Genomic DNA, 15,739 nt, shown 5'->3' with positions numbered 1-15,739 from the left:
GGAAATGGTATGTTCCCGGACATGTGTTCCTGTACAAGATATTATGTACTCACTCCTCTCTACAAGTCTTACAAGGTTATAACGCGAATTTCCGAACACCCTGTACACTAGGTAATAGTATTTGTCTTTGCCCAGTGTGATACGACAGTCATTTGTTGTCATTAGGAGACCCCGCTTAAGAGGGCGTGCTCACGGCGGCCGGTGAGACCGGCGGGGGAAGACGGCAGCGAGCGAAAGGTCAGCGGCACATAGCTCCAAGTGGACCTACGAGTTTCAAGCAGCTGGCGGTTACACCGCTTTAAGATAATGCTTTATCCACGTTTTCATTGATTACATGCAAACGCAATACGATGCGGCAAATGAAAGGGGAGCTGAGGCCAATCAGCCTAGACGCTAACACGTTTTGTAGGTATTGTACACCAAAAAATATTAAATAAACAAATGTCCTACATGTGAAAGTTACTAAATAATTTATAACTTTTGAACCAGTGCAGGTACAAGGTAGAGCTCATGTTAAAGAGCTCATGTTAAAGGTCTCTTCGAAACGCGATGACCGACATACTTGGGTAATTTGCAGCACTAATATTTCACTGGTAGAACATTAATTTTATTAATGTTTTTCTAATAATTAATTAAAACGAGTAATACAAGACAGATACAGCAACAGCAAGGCAGTGTATAATATCGGATGTTGCTATACACTTTTTAACATGATTATTTTGTGATATTTGCAATTGTTTGATATTTTGTCTTTGTATATTAATAATTTTTTTACAGTTTTGCCCATATTTATTAAAAATTTGTATATACTTAAATTCTGATCAGCGCATTGGAAAGAGCGCTTCAAATACTTATGAAAAGTAGTGCCTTATAAATAACTGTAACGTCATTTAGTGCCACAAATGGACAAAAATTATTTTCGCACTCTGCAAAGATAATTGGAAAACCTTAAAAAGTTAATTCTGCACAAACTAATGCAGCTACAAAACTGTGTAAATAGTTTTTTTGATGAAAATTTGAGCACGCGTATAATGGTACGAAGAGAATTAAGACTGCTCTTCTATGTAAAAGGTTATGCAAAGAAATGGTGATCAATGGAAATCAGTTACGTGATGTAGCTTGGGGAATGTCTGATTGAGTGTATTTAAGCGGAACTGACAAAAAATTCCCAGACGGGGTTCTGCGTGCCTTGGACAACGCCAGACCTGTGTTGTATGACGCGACACTTTGTTGATACTCTTTGCGCTTCCAGAAGTGTTGAACGTAGCCCAATTTCGCGTGTGCGCCCAAACGGAACATAGAATTTTTCATGAAGAATTAGGATATTATTGGCGTGGAACATAGTAGGGACTTGCCTTTTCACTCGTTGTGTCTTTCAGTGAGTGATTTTGTAAGTAAACCGAACTTTGGTGCACGATCGTAGCTCAGGGACTCTGTTTCCATCAGAGTGCCGCCATATTGAGTCGCTCAAGCGCTGCTGTGAGGCTCTGTTTATTTTCGAGCACTCCGAACTGTGTTTTGCGATACCATTGAGCCTTAGTTTCTGATACTGTCAGTTAGGCTCTAATTATTTTCATCACATGTAGGTGACTGATTCTGATTCAGTGCCAATGGACTTTAACTGTGTTTAAACTTTGAATTTTTTTGGTACCCGACACTTAGGAATTCTCGCTAGTGTCGAGTCATCGGGATTAGGCCGTGTTTTAGAGAACTAATCGATTCCCTAAACATCAGTTGATGTTCTTCAGCTTCGAGCAACCTTTATTAAAATTTGTAGTGTCTACTGTATAGCTACTGGGGGCTCGAGAAACAATGAAAATGACATGTAACTGTTTAGAAGATACCACCAGTTAACTGTATTCAGATTTGAATAAAAACTTGTGAATTTTAAGCAACGTAATACACGCTTTCGATTTGTCATTCGTGTTCAGCCTCCTAGACTGTACTCTGGTTAACATTTGTGCTTGTCAGCCAGCAGCATCGAAAGTATTTTATTTGTGCACTTCAATAGGTTTTAAGCGCACAGGTCTGTCGGCAGAAGGGGTAGGAGATTATTTCCGAGTAAGACGACGAGAGCCAGCAAACAGAAGCATTTGCAGCTCCATTCCCAATCCGCCGACCGTCACAATTGGGTACTCGTCCGGGAATTAGTATGTTTCATGACTAGGTCCGAAGGCCAGGTGCACTAGGAGTGCTACATGTGGAAACCGTGTGTCGTAGACATCCCGTGTCCGTCGCCAGTTCAACGCACCGCGTCGCATTCACAGCAGCCATCTCGCCACTGCAGCCACGCGGGATCCGTCTGTGTGCCAACATAAATGACGAGAAACTAGTAGCCGTGAATGACATGTATACTGACTGGCTCAGCAAGAATTAAAGCGAGTTTCAGCCAAGTGACTACGTCGCTCAAGCAAAATTCTTAAATCGTTTGTGTCCGGAAAACTGGGCAAGCGAAAAATTTAATTTAGCCAGAAAACTGTGTTGCTTATCTAAAAGAAAACAAGTAAACCAGAGCTTGGTGATACCTTTGACGAAATGAGTGCTGGTGTAGATACTGAAACTCCGACTGAAATCACTGTAAACACTTTGGGTGTTTGCCGGCCGCGGTGGTCTCGCGGTTCTAGGCGCGCAGTCCGGAACCGTGCGACTGCTACGGTCGCAGGTTAGAATCCTGCCTCGGGCATGGATGTGTGTGATGTCCTTAGGTTAGTTAGGTTTAAGTAGTTCTAAGTTCTAGGGGACTGATGACCACAGCAGTTGAGTCCCATAGTGCTCAGAGCCATTTGAACCATTTGAACTTTGGGTGTTTACAGCTTTGAGGAAACAGAAAATGATTTGTTGGCTGAAAGCGAACTCAGGAAGGACCCCGCTGAAAAGTTCAACACACAAGTAACGTAACTGTTAGTGACACAGTGGTTGATTGTTTAGTTGATTGGTGTAGCGCTGTATGTTGCACCTCTGAATTATCGATTGACCATATTTACACCGATGACTTACCTGTTTGTAGGGTGAACAGTGTTAAGATTAAAACTGTTCCTGGAGGACACAGCAGACCGATCAAAAACGAAGTCAACCTCAAAGTAAATATAGATGGAACAAAGTTTGTGCAGGGGTTCTTTATTGTGTCGAACTTGTCCACAAACATGTTGGTCGGGTCGAGTTTTGCGGCAAAGTATTCAGGCAACATTAGTTACCAAAACAAGTTTGCGGAAGTAAATGGGGGCACAAACCGAAAACGCATTAGGTTTAAGGGCTCTCTAGGTGGTGAAGAACTGATATCTAGCATAAATATAGATTGTAGCATTGAGGAGTTAGATGTTGTTGACAATATCAGAGAGAATATAGACAAAAATGAACTTTACAAGTTGTTATAAAATTTTGGGAGTTTTGTTTATGTATATATTTGTATGTTTATGTATTTATTTTGTGGGTAAATTGGGTTTTGATTAATCTTGTCGATTAATTCTTCGTGCACTTAGGTGGCGCTGAAAATTGCAATTATGCTTGGATTACTTCTTGGAGTGCGGAGATCGAACAAAATTTAATTCTTATTTACGTGTATTTTTAACAAAAATTTGCTCGGTTTTGTGGCATGCTTTGTGTAATAAGCTACCAGCTGACGCTTCATTTGATTGATTAACTGCACTGAAGCACATAGTTCAGCCGTATATACTGTTCTCTGATCTGTGCTGTGCAGTGGTCAGGGTTCTTTCCACATGTAGACGCTGACGACAGCAGAAGAAACAAAAACCAGCTGTAGCGTGTCTTGTTCTCGACACTGCTGCTGCATTTGTCTTTCTTTCTCCTGAAGGGCTCTCACCTGTATGTGGTTTGTTCTGCCAAGGGTGTGACTCAATAGACTCACCTATGGGGGGCGCATAAGTTATTCAGGGCACAGTAGCTCTTTGGAGACTTTGTCACTTTGTCAGTATCTGGTCTGGCTGACACGCTGCACGGGGTATCGCGGTAGTGCCGGCTCCACGGAGGTTGCCTTATCTGCGAGAACGGCTCTGTGAGCTGTTCCATTCGTGTGCAACGATATGTGAGTGAAGTAGCGCAGCGCTTCGAGAGTAAAATAATTAATCAGCTAACTGCGGAGGACCCGCAAACGACTATAAACCTAATGACAGTTACTGCTGTTCCAGAAGTGTTGAACTTAAACAAATTTCGCGTGTGCGCTCAAATGAATGATAGAATTTGTCACGAAGAATCCTGGCTTAAGATATATTCCGGGTAGAACACAGTACGGACTTGTGTCTTTCACGCCTTGTCTCTTGGTGATTGTTTTTGTAAGCAGACGGGACTCGGCTGCAAAATCGTAGCTGTGGGACTCTTTTTCCATTCGAGTGCCGCCACATTCAGTCGCTGAAGCGCCGAAGCTCTGTTTATTTTCGAGCATTCCGAACTGTGCTTTTGGATACCAACGGGACTTAGTTTCTGATACAGTCAAGTTAGACTCTATTTTCACCGGAGTTATGTGACTGATTCTGATACACAGCCGCTGAACTTCGAATATTTTGTTTCATTTGACACTTAGGAGTTCGCGCTAGATCATCGGTATTAGGCCGGATTCCAGCGAACTAATCGATTCCCTAAACTTCAATCGATGATCTTCAGCATTCAACGATCTTTATTAAAATTTGTAGCGTGTTCAGTATCGCTATGGGGGCTCGAGCAATAATTGAAATAGCATGTAATTGTTTGGAAGATACCACCAGTGAACTGTTTTCAGTTGTGAATAAAACTTGTGAATTTTAAGGGACATGACGACATAGAACCTAATCGATGTAATTTTTGTAACCAATCGGGTCACGGATTATCGTGTGCAAAGTGGGTGCCAAGAGATTTGGACATTTTGCACGCAATTGTTCAGAATGTAGATGGGCGACGATTCGCCGCAAGAACTAAGTTTTAGTATTAGCAGAGTGGAATTATTACTAACAGTAGAGCTATAAGCAAAAATGATAGAAACACGGCAAGCAGCGGAGGCTGCAGCAGTGACTACAGCGGAAGCTGTAGCCACTCTAACTTAGCAAATTCGGGTATTTTCGGAGGCGAGGATAAGGGAGAAAGAAAAATTTGAAGAATTAGCGGGGAGATTTGAGACATTTCAAGTAGGGGAGGGATGCTGGGTTAAAGTAAATTGCAGGTCGGGGAGTGTCATAGACCGTTTGACCCGGCAATTGCGGCATTGATTAACCCCTTTTCGGGTAAAACAACGGAGGATGTGCCGGTATTCCTTAATGACATTATCACAATGGCTGAGGCCAATGGGCGGTCGGATGTAATGTTGAGAGTGGTGAAGTTACGCCTGATAGGGGATGCGAAGTCGTACGTTCTGGACCATGTAACTTTGAACAATGTAGATACGTTTGCAGAACTTGAGGCTGGGTTACGCCAGAGATACCACAAACAGAATAGTACCAGGTTTTTACGGGAAAATTTAAGTGAGTTAGTTATGAGAAGAAATGAGGCTGTGGAGGTTTACTCAGACATGATTCGAAAGATGAATGCACAAACGTTCGGGCTGTCACCGAATTTGGAGACGAATAGAGTGCTATTACATAAGGCCGAGAACAGGGCGTTAGATGCGTTTTTGCGGGGAGTACTGCCGGAGATGCAACGTCAGGTGAGAATGGAGAATCCCAGAGATCTGGCGGCGGAGGTAGCTTATGCGACGAAGCAAAGCGTGGATCATAAAGTTCTGGCAGCGGAAATTAAGTGTTTTGGCTGTGGCCAGGTAGGGCATATTAGGAGGCAATGTCAGAGTCAGTTGCGGTGTTACTCATGTGGGAAAATGGGTTATCGAGCAGTGAACTGCAGCAGTAAAAGTAGTGGGAAACCTTGGTGACAGCAGCCGTTAAACGAAAACGGAACTGCTTCAACCGTCAGAGAGCGGTCCCAGTGAAATTAGATAATGCGCTTGTAGGTGCAGAGAGGGAATGCTGTTTACTAGGCTTGGTGAACGGAAGGGATCAGATGCTTCTGGTTGACACGAGGGCGCACGTGTCTGTTATTAGACTAGACCTGGTTAGCAGGAGAAGGCTTGAGCCACCACGTTAAAGGTTACGTGGGGTAGGAGATAATAAAGTGGAGTCATTGGGTCGACGGTACTTCAACTTGTGATCACAGGAACTAAGTTTAGTGAGCAGGTAGAGGTGTTACCATTAGTGGGTGAGAGGTATTCGGTGATTCTCGGACTGGACTTCCTTGACAAAAATAGTGCGAAATTGATCTTTGGCAACAAGCAGTGGAACTCAGCGGAACAATGTTTTGCAAGGGAGAAACGATTGAAAATGGAAGAATGTCGCAAGGCACACTTAACTCGAAGGTGACGCCAGCTAAATTGCGGACGGATTCATTAAAGGTCGATCAGCAGGATAACATACTGGCAGGTACATATAAGGTAGTTTGGATTTCGATAAATACGGACTTGCCAAAGTAGACGATGTACATGGTGGAGTCACTCTCGGGTAAAGGGGAGTTGGATAATGCGCGCTGTTTTGTGTGGAGGAGTTCAGCTCACGAAAGTTATGTTGGAGGAGATTATAGGGTTCCTGTAAGTATTGATAACTTCGGCAGAGCGGATTTTAGCTGTCGAAAGGGTTGTTATTGGCCACATTGGTTTTTTTTTTATGAAGATGACTCGATAGGGAGGATTTAGAGGCGAGCCATAAGCAAAACTTCGATGCAGCGCAATTGAGAGGAAAATTACAGCATTGGCAGGGAGACGACAGGGTCCCGTTGGATTAATTGTTATTGACATTTAGCGATTTATTCGGAACAGAGGGTAGTTTGCCGGTAACACCGATTACGAAGCACCACATACCAACGGAGGACAATATATCAGTGTTTAGGAAACCATATAGGGCAGCACGTCATATGCAACCGCTACTACAGGAGTTTATAGAACAACAAGATGGAATCATAGAGCTCAGCGATAGTCGGTATTCAAGCAATGTAATTCTCCTACCGAAGAAGTCGGTGGATGATACAAGGAAATATAGGTTTTGTTGTGATTATAGGTTTCTGAATGCGAAAACCATTTTGGACGCATATCCGATTCCGAATATTAAGGGTCACATTGGATAATCTGGGACAATGTAAGTATTTTACGACGATGGATTTACGGAGTGGTACCACCAGTTGGAAGTGGCGCCAGAGGATAGGGCAAAGACAGCTTTTACTGTTCCTGCGGGGCACTGCCAGTATACACGTATGCCGTTCGGGTTGAAGAATGCACCGGAAACTTTTCAGCGATTATTAGATGGAAATTTAAGGGGATTGAAACCAAATACATGTATGGTTTACCTAGATGACATTATAGTATATTCGAAGGATATACCAGAATATGTATCGCTTTAAAGAGAAGTCCTTAGTAGATTGCGGTCGGTACGGTTAACATTAAGTTTATAAAAATGTAATTTTGTGCAGACGCAGGTCAAACAAGGAGTTCAAATTGATCCTCGGTTAACAGAGCCAGTTCAGAATTTACCGACACAACGTACAACGAAGCAATTACAATCGTATGTCGGGTTATGTTCATATTATCATACATTTGTGAAGGATTTTGCTAAAATAGCCGAGCCGTTTACAAGTCTTTTAAAGAAAAGGGTTCAATTTCAGTGGCCGGAGGAATGCCAGCAAGCTTTGGATGAATTTAAAATGAGATTAGTTTCTGGTTCGGTGTTGGTGTTTCCGAATTTTGAAGAAGACTTCATCTTATGTGACGCTTCAAATGGCGCAATAGGTTTTTTTGGGGGGGAAATTGTGAATGGACATGAGCATCCGGTGACGTATGCTTCCAGACAGTTAAATAGGGCAAAGCGGAACTATTCCACAATGGAAAAGAAGATGTCGGTTGTAATATATGGAGTAACACATTTTCGTTGTTACCTTTATGGCAGGAAGTTTAAGGTCGTGACAGATCATGCATGATTGAGATGGGTACTGGGACTTAACGATCCTTCTAGTCGGTTAACACGGTGGGCTCGAAAATTAAGTAAGTTTGACTTTGAAGTAATTCATAAGGCAGGGAAGAAACACGGGAATGTAGAGGCATTAGGTCGCACGTTAGACGCGCTCGAATTAATGGGTAAGAATGTCGCGGAATGGCAAAGGGCACAAGCACAGGATGAGAAGAGTCAGGGTTTAAAACCTCAATCACATTTCATTGTGGAGCGAAATTTCTTGTGAAGAGTTGCCAGGTGTGGAGCACGGGTAGTGGTACCAAAGAGTTTGAGAGAGGAAGTCTTAAAGCAGGCCCATGATCATGTGCTTTCAGGGCATGGGGGTCGTCGAGCACCGGAAAGACGAATAGCACAACGATTTTGGTGGCGCACTCAGAGAAGGGATGTGTAACAATACGTAGAAAATTGTGTACCGTGTGCGCAGCGAGCGGATGTGACGCGCGCAAGAATTCCATTGCTACGGTTACCAGAGGCTACGAAACCTTTCGAGTTTATCGGACTAGATTCTGCAGGCTATATAACAAAACACCGGCAGGGAATCGTTACGTTTTAACTATAATTAATCACTTTTCGAGGTTTCTTGGCATGGCCGTAATACCAGACTAACAAGCAAGTACGGTAGCAAATGGCTCTGAGTTCTATGGGACTCAACACCTCAAGTCATCAGTCCCCTAGTACTAACCTAAGGACATCACATACATCAATGCCCGAGGCAGGATTCGAACCTGGCACCGTAGCAATCCGACTGTTCCGGACTGAAGCGCCTAGAACCGCACGGCCACCGGGGCGGGACGGAACGTCAGCCGGGTACTTGGAGACTGCACGGCCTGCCAGGAGGAGGGCAGCGACAGCAGTCTGCAGCGGTTCCAGGACGGGCCACGTTCACTTCAGACCTGATGTACCGCGCGTGGTCTGGGCGAGGCGTTCACTGCGAGAGGTGCAGCAGCGCTGCTGCAGCGCTAGGAACGGCGGCGGGTGTTGCCATCCGGCAAGCACCACTAGTGGCAAGTTGCATCACAGCATCCAGGAGCGCGCGGGTTCGAGTCCGGTCCTGTCCTGGGAGCAACGGAGGTCCGATGGCCACGGGTGACCAGTACATCCACCTTCGTCCCATGGTCGGACAGAGCAGGCCAAACGGGGTGGAGGGCGGCGAGAACCAGGGACTGTAGCAGTCTCCGGAATCGGGGGCAGCTACGCTGCGCAAGACGTGAAGCGGCGCGGTGAGTCCCGGCTCCAGCTCGGCCATCTGGTGTCTCAGGTTCGACCATCGACGGTCTGCAACGCTATACTTTTGTTGGTTTTTCAATCGTTTTTCTCGGACATCTATCCCTAGCTTGTCCCCTCTGGAGACCTGAATGGGGCATAAACCTTCAATTTTCTAATAATGAACAGCATGCTGTGTCCCTTCAAGGCAGAGCCGGAAAAATACCTAGGTATAAAATTAATACAAAACTTACTGTAACATGCATAAACATCTTCCCTAACGGTTGTGGTTTGGAATATAATAACAGAAAACAAGTCATTGCTTAAATATTGAAAGAACAAAGATAATGATTGGAGACTGATGACCTGAAAATATCACAGTAAACTGAGAGTTCCAAAGTCCAGTCTTCGTCCACTAAGCAGACAACAGTATGGAACAGATTTACAAAATTAAAGTCGCAAGAGGATGAGCAAGAATTAATATCCCAAAAGGACATAAAAAAATTTAAGATCATCGTATTGCCAGACAAAGACAAATTTTACAAGGTCCAATCGCTGGCCACGACGCCAGAGGGAACATCTCTTCAGAGTAGAATACACAAATGGTGTAGACCTGTAGCTGAAAGGTCCTGGTGCGGAGGTCTACGTGGACAGCAGTGTTGTCGTAGAGGCGGTTCCAAAGTGAGATCCTGACTGTGGCGCCTTCGCAAGTGGCGCCTACTTTGGTGTCGCTGCATCTTCTGATACGCAACATCTCACCGGTCTGCCCTCACTCGAGAGTGCGTGGTAGACAGTAGAGGGTTCGCGTGTCACCAGGCAGAAAGCGAAAGAGGCAGAAGGTCACGCGGCTGAGTCCCTGCGCCTTAGCAAATGGTACGAGGTGCTACCAAGTGTTGATGATAACTCTGAGCCAGCCGGGATGCGTCTCCTATTGGGTCAGCGGACGATTTCTCTACCCAGTCTAGACAAGTACAGAGGGTGTGTATGCTTGTCATTAGGAGCTCCATTGTCAGGAGGGTGATGGAGACACTCAGGAAAATGAAAGCAAGGCACGAATGAATGCCAGTATGTACTCGGTATGTTTGCCGGTACTTCTCGTCCGTGATGTGAAAGAGATCATGCCTTTGGCTATCGAGCACAGTGGTTACAACTGGCTGCATATAGTGGCACATGTCGGCAAGAATGACGCCTGCTGCTTCGGTTCTGATTGCATCGCCGGCTCCTTTCGACGGATGGCAGATTTGGTGACAACTACCATCACACGGGTGGGGGGGGGGGGGGGGGGGGGAGAGGGGGTGCAGGCTAAGCTGTCTATTTGTCGCTTCATATCCAGGGTTGATAGTGGTCCTCTAGTTCGGAGCAGAATGGATGGTCTAAACCAGAGGCTCAGTAACTTTGGGACTGTATCCGATGCGAATGTCTCGACCTCTGCTATCGGATACAGAATTATAGGGCTCCCTGTAATAGGCCAGGTGTGCAATATACGCAGGGAAGCAGCTGCTAGGGTAGCAGAGTAGGTGTGGCTTGTACATGGGGCTTCTTTAGGTTAGAAAAACCCTCCCTTAGGACCAAAGGCGATTTATCTGATATATTTGCTACAATATTCTCAGAGAACATTCGTTGGGGCAGATCAGAGATAGAAAAGATTAATATAATTTAGTTAAACTGCAGGAGCACCCAATAAAAAGTTCCAGAATCAGCATCTCTTACTGAAGGTTATATTGAAGAGATAGTATTAGGAACATGAAGTTGGTTGAAACCACATGTTAATGACAACGGAATCCTAAGTTCAGACTAACATATATTTATCATGATAGTTTTGTCAACAATGGTGGTAGCGTTTTTATTGCAGTAAAGAATTCAATAAAATCTAGCGAGGATGCTACGTGTCCGATTATGAGTTAATCGTGTGACGTTAAGTATCAAAGATCGCTCAAAAATGGTAACTGAATGCTGTTATAGACCGCTTGGGTCAGAAGCTGTAGTCGCTGAGGGCGTCAGACAGAACTTTCAGAATATCGGTATAAATTTTCCTGATAATGTTGTTGTAATAAGGGGTGATTTCAACTTGCCAGGTACAGATTGGTGGTGTCATGGTATCAAAATTCGTGACAAGGACAGGGAATCGTGTGAAATTGTTCTGGACGCCTTGTCTGAAAAGTGTTTTGAGCAGATGGTTAGAGAACCAACTAGTGAGGGTAACGTCTTAGACTTCCTGGCAACAAACAGACCTGAACTTATCGAATCAGTTAACGTAGAGGGAGGTATCAGTGATCATAAGGCCGTGATAGCATCCAGACAACGGGTTCGGCAAAGAATATTAAGAATGATAAGATGTTCTTGCTTAACAAGTGTGACAGGCTACAAATTTCAGAGTATCTGAACAATCGGCATCAGATATTCGATTATGAGAACGAAGATGTGAAAAGCAAGTGGAAAAAAATTCAAAGGACTCATGCAATATTGCCAAGACAAGTATGCTCCAAGTAAGGTTTAATGGATGGGAAAGACCCACCTTGGTTTAATACCCGTGTTAGAAAACTGTTACGTAAACAAAGAGAACTTCATCTCAGATTCAAGAGAAGTAAAAAACTAGCTAACACACAGCTGAACGAAGCGAAACTGAGAGTAAGTAGAGAAATGAGGGAAGGGTTCAATGACTTTGAAAGTAAAATATTGTAAACCTATCTGAGTAAAAACCCTAAGAGGTCTTGGTGGTATGTAAAATCAGTAAGTGGGTCAAAATCATCTCTTCATTTACTCAGTGACCATACTGGCACCGGAACGGAAGATAAGAGAGAGTAGGTCGAAATACTGAGTTAGGTCATCCGAAGTTGTTTAACTGCGGAGTATCGTAGCACAGTCCCTTCTTTCAGTTATCAGACGAACGTCGAAATGGCATATACTGAGATAACCGATTGCGGAACAGAAGAGCAGTCGCTTAGTAGAGGAAAGGCGTCAGGACCAGATGAGACATATATAAGATTCTACAAAGATTATGCGAAAGAACTTACTCTCCTTCTAGCAGTAATTTATCGTAGATCGCATGAGCAAAGAACGGTATTGTACCTAGCGACTGGAAGAAAGCGCAGGTCATTACTGTTTTTAGGAAGGGCTGTAGGATAGATGCTGACAATTATAAATCTATATCGTTGATGTCAGTCTATTCTAGAAAGATGGAACATGTTTTACGCTTAAGAATTATGAAGTTCTTGGAGAAGGACAATCTTCTCTATAAAAATCAACATGGATTCTGCAAACAGACGTCCTGTGAGACTCAGCTCGCTCTGTTTCTCCATGAGATCCACAGCACAATGGCGCACAGGCTGATGGCGTGTTCCTTGGATTCAGGAAGGAATTTGACACAGTCTCTGACCTCCAGAAAATTGATGAAAGGCGCAGGCTCTGGTAGATGACGTTGAACGTAAGTAAATGTAACATATTGCGCGTACATAGCAAAAGATATCCATTACTATATATCTAAACTACTGATGACAAGCCGCTGGAAACGGTTTGTGCCGTGAAATATCTAGGAGTAACTATCCAGAGCCATCATAAGTGGAATGACCATATAAAACAATAAGTGGGAAAAGCAGATGCCAGCCTCATATTTATAGGGAGAATCTTAAGAAAACGTGACTGCTTCACGAGGGAAGTTGCTTATAAGGTGCCTGTTCGACAGATACTTGAGAACTGTTCATCTATCTGGGACCCCTACCGGATACGACTGATAGAAGACATAGAAAAGATCCATCGAAGTGCGGCACGTTTCGTCACGGGATCGTTTAGTCGCTACGAGAGTGTTTTCGGAGATGCTCAACAAACTCCACTGACGACACAATAGAGGCATGGTGCATCAGGGAGAGATTTACTATTGAAATTTCGAGAGAGCACTTTCCGGGAAGAGTCGGACAACATATTACTTCTCCCCACATACGTTTCGCCTAATTACCAAGACGAGAAAATTCTAAAAATTAGAGACAACATAGAGGATTACCGACAATCATTCTTCTCACGCGCTTTTCGCGAGTGGAAAAGGGTTGAAGGGCTCAGTTAGTGGTAGAAAAGTACCCTCTACTACGCACCGTTAGGTGTCTTGCAGAGTATGTTGTAAATGTAGATTGGCGTAGACACTGGTGCGTTGTGTAGCCCAGCTGAGAGCCCTCCAGCAAACGTGACACAAGCTGGAGCTGCGATGTGCAGTGGTATCAAGGATGGGCATTATGGGGGACTTCATGTCCGGAACAAAAGGTGATAGTAGACTACTGGACCCAGGAAGAGGACCATAACAAACCCATAATTGGTTAATATGCTTCTGGTATACTGTGCTGTCTCGAAGCATCACCTGGGCTATGGTCTGCTCCACAAGAGTGGGAAACGACGATAGGAAACCAATGCTTGTGGCCTTTGGTGAAGACAAAGGCCCACATTTGATCTTATTTAATACTGCCTGTCTTCTTCAGTATTCCAAGAACAATAGTAACATGTCGTTAGGGTCTTCAGTCCTGAGACTGGTTTGATGCAGCTCTCCATGCTACTCTATCCTGTGGAAGCTTCTTCATCTCCCACTACCTACTGCAGCCTACATCCTTCTGAATCTGCTTAGTGTGTTCATCTCTTGGTCTCCCTCTGCGATTTTTACCATCCACGCTGCCCTCCAATACTAAATTGGTGATCCCTCGATGTCTCAGAACATGTAATACCAACCGACACCTTCTTCTAGTCAAGTTGTGCCACAAGCTCCTCTTCTTCCAATTCTATTCAATACCTCTTCATTAGTTATGTGATCAACCCATCTAATCTTCAGCATTCTTCTGTAGCCCCACATTTGAAAGGTTCTATTCTCTTCTTGTCCAATCCATTAATCGTCCACGTTTCACTTCCATACAAGGCTACACTCCATACAAATACTTTAAGAAACGACTTCCTGACACTTAAATCTACACTCGATGTAAACAAATTTTTCTTCTGCAGAAACGCTTTCCTTGCCATTGCCAGTCTACATTTTATATCCTCTCTACATCGACCATTATCGGTTATTTTGCTCCCCAAATAGCAAAACACCTTTACTACTTAAAGCCTCAGCATAACCCGACTTAATTCGATTACATTCCAATATCCTCGTTTTGCTTTTGTTGATGTTCATTTTATATCCTCCTTTCAAGACACTGTCCATTCCGTTCAACTGCTCTTCCTAGTCCCTTGCTGTCTCTCACAGAATTTCAATGTCACCAGCGAACCTCAAAGTTTTTATTTCTTCTCCATGGATTTTAATATCTACTCCGAACTTTTCTTTTGTTTCGTTTATTGCTTGCTCAATATACAGATATCATAACATCGGGGATAGGCTACAACACTGAGTCGCTCCCTTCCCAACCACTGCTTCCCATTCATACCCCTCGACTCTTATAACTGTCTGTACAAATTGTAAGTAGCCTTTCGTTCCCTGTATTTTACCCCTGCCACCTTCAGAATTTGAAAGGGATTGTACCAGTTAATATTGTCAAAAGCTTTCTCTAAGTTTACAAATGCTAGAAACGTAGGTTTGCCTTTCTTTTTTCTAAGTCGTAGGATCTGTATTGCCTCACGTAATCCAACATTTTTATGGAATCCAAACTGATCTTCAGCGAGGTCGGCTTCTACCAGATTTTCCATTCGTCTGTAAAGAATTCGCGTTAGTATTTTGCAGCCGTGACTTACTAAACTGATAGTTCGGTAATTTTCACACCTCTCAAAACCTGCTTTCTTTGGGATTGGAATTATTATATTCTTTTTGAAGTCTGAGCGTGTTTCACCTGTCTCATACATCTTGCTCACCAGGTGGTAGAGTTTTGTCATGACTGGCTCTCCCAAGGCTGTCAGTAGTTCTAATGGAATGTTGTCTACTCCGGGGGCCTTGTTTCAACTCAGGTCTTTCAGTGCTCTGTCAAACTCTTCACGCAGTATCTTACCTCCCATTTCGTCTTCATCTACATCCTCTTCCATTTCCATAATATTGTCCTCAAGTATATCGCCCTTGTATAGACCCTCTATATACTCCTTCCACTTTTCTGCTTTCCATTCTTTGCTTAGAACTGGGTTTCCATCTGAGTTCTTGACATTCATACAAGTGGTTCTCTTTTCTCCAAAGGTCTCTTTAATATTCCTGTGGGCAGTATCTATAATACCCCTAACGAGATAAGCTTCTATATCCTTACATTTGTCCTCTAGCCATCCCTGCTTAGCCATTTTGCGCTTCCTGTCGATATCATTTTTGAGACGTTTTTATTCCGTTTTGCCTGCTTCATTTACTGAATTTTTATATTTTCTCCTGACACCAATTAAATTCAATATCTCTTCTGTTACCCAAGGATTTCTACTATCCCTCGTCTTTTTACCTATTTGATCCTCTGCTGCCTTCATTATTTCATCCATCAAAGCTACCCATTCTTCTTCTACCGCATTTCTTTACCCCATTCCTGTCAATTGTTCCCTTCTGGTCTCCCTGAAACCCTGATTCTTTCAGTTTATCCAGGTCCCATCTCCTTAAATTCCCACCTTTTTGCAGTTTCTTCAGTTTTAATCTA

Source organism: Schistocerca gregaria, chromosome 2, assembly GCF_023897955.1.
Source record: "Schistocerca gregaria isolate iqSchGreg1 chromosome 2, iqSchGreg1.2, whole genome shotgun sequence".
NCBI lineage: Eukaryota > Metazoa > Arthropoda > Insecta > Orthoptera > Acrididae > Schistocerca > Schistocerca gregaria.
Note: the sequence above shows the minus strand (reverse complement) of the source record.